General features: G+C 38.9%; 1 protein-coding gene across 1 annotated transcript in view; it reads left to right on the top strand.

The window, feature by feature from the left end:
• Positions 1–1,513, top strand: part of LOC105309033 (zinc finger protein 418-like) — a 15,683-nt gene that overhangs the window by 7,992 nt on the left and 6,178 nt on the right. The window lies entirely within an intron of this gene.

Raw genomic sequence — 1,513 nt, 5'->3', positions numbered from 1 at the left:
CACCTCGTGTGCCGTCTCCCTGGCTGGGTCGCGTGTCAGATAGACGACACTTCTTGGCCCCAGGTTTTGTTTCTTTGTGTGACATTTCCTCGTTTCTGCCCACAGCAGCAAGCGCAGGCACTGGCAGTCATTACTGATCAGGACCGCTGGCTGTTATCCAAGACAGTCCTGTAGAGTTCTATTTGCGTTTAAATATTCTTTTCCTTTTTCTAGCCTAGTTGAGGTGTAATTGTCAAATAATGTGTATGTATTTAAAATGCGTCATGTTACGATTTGATATACATGTACATTGTGAAATGATTAGTACAGTCAAGTTCATTAGCACACGCTGCACCTCACATGTCGGCTTGCATAGCAGTCCCAGGTTCTGGCATCCACTGGGGGTGTTGGAACATGTCCTTGGATAAGTGGCGATGACTGTTTTTATTTTTTTCATGTGTGAGAGGACGCTTAATACTTAGTGTCTTAACAAATATTGAGTAAACAATACAGCATTTTCAACTGTCAGCACCACGTTTTACATTAGATACTCAGAGCTTAATCTTACAACTGGCTGGTGTCTGCTCACTTCCCCTAACCTCTGCCCCTGGCATTCTGCTCGTCTGCATGGTTCAATTTTCTTTTTTCTTAGGATTCCACATGTAAGTGATACCATACAGTATTTGTCTTTCTCTGTCTGCCTTATTTCACTTTGCCCTGTGCCGTCCGGGTTCATCGGTGTTGTCAAAAATGCATGATTTTCTTTTTCCTTGCTGAGTGATACTCTATTGTGTTTCTGTGCCAAGCTTTACTTACCCATCCATCTGTAGACAGACACTTAGGTTGTTTCTGTACCTTGACTCTTGTGAATAATGCTGCAAGAAACATGGGAACTCAAATATCTCATCGAGGTACTGATTTTATTTCTTTTGGATATAGTATATGCAGAAGCAGAATTGTCAGACTATGTGTTATTTCTATTTTTAAACTATTCATTAACTTCAGTTACTGTTGTCGCTAATGGCTGTAAGTAATTAGATCGCGGCAAATGGGGTACGAGAGTGTCTTTTTCTTTCCATCCTGACCAACACTTGTTATCTGTTGTCTCTTTGATAATAGCCATCCTAACTGGTGTGAGGCGATATCTCACTGTGGTTTGAATCTGTAGTTCCAATTACAATATAATGCCTTCTCTTTCATTGCTGATTTTTAGTCTTTTCTCTTGTGAGTCTAGCTAAAGATTTGTCAAATTTTTTTTGTCTTTTCAAAAAATAAACAATTTCATTGATCTTGTCTATTTTTCTAATTTCTCTTTCACGTATTTACGCTCTGATCTTTGTTCTGCTACCTTCTGCTATCTCTGACCGTAATTTTTCTTATACCCTGAAGTATAAAGGAAGGTTGTTTGAGATCTTTCTTAATATAAGCATTTATACTGAGGACCTTCCTCTTACAATTCTCCAGTCATCTGTAAGGTGTGTTATGCTTTCGTTTTCATTTGTTTGCATATAGTTTTTGACTTCTTTGACCTATT

Source organism: Pteropus vampyrus, unplaced genomic scaffold (genome assembly GCF_000151845.1).
Source record: "Pteropus vampyrus isolate Shadow unplaced genomic scaffold, Pvam_2.0 Scaffold659, whole genome shotgun sequence".
Lineage (NCBI taxonomy): Eukaryota > Metazoa > Chordata > Mammalia > Chiroptera > Pteropodidae > Pteropus > Pteropus vampyrus.
The sequence above is the reverse complement of the archived record's forward strand: the minus strand, read 5'-3'. Positions and strand labels throughout refer to the sequence as shown.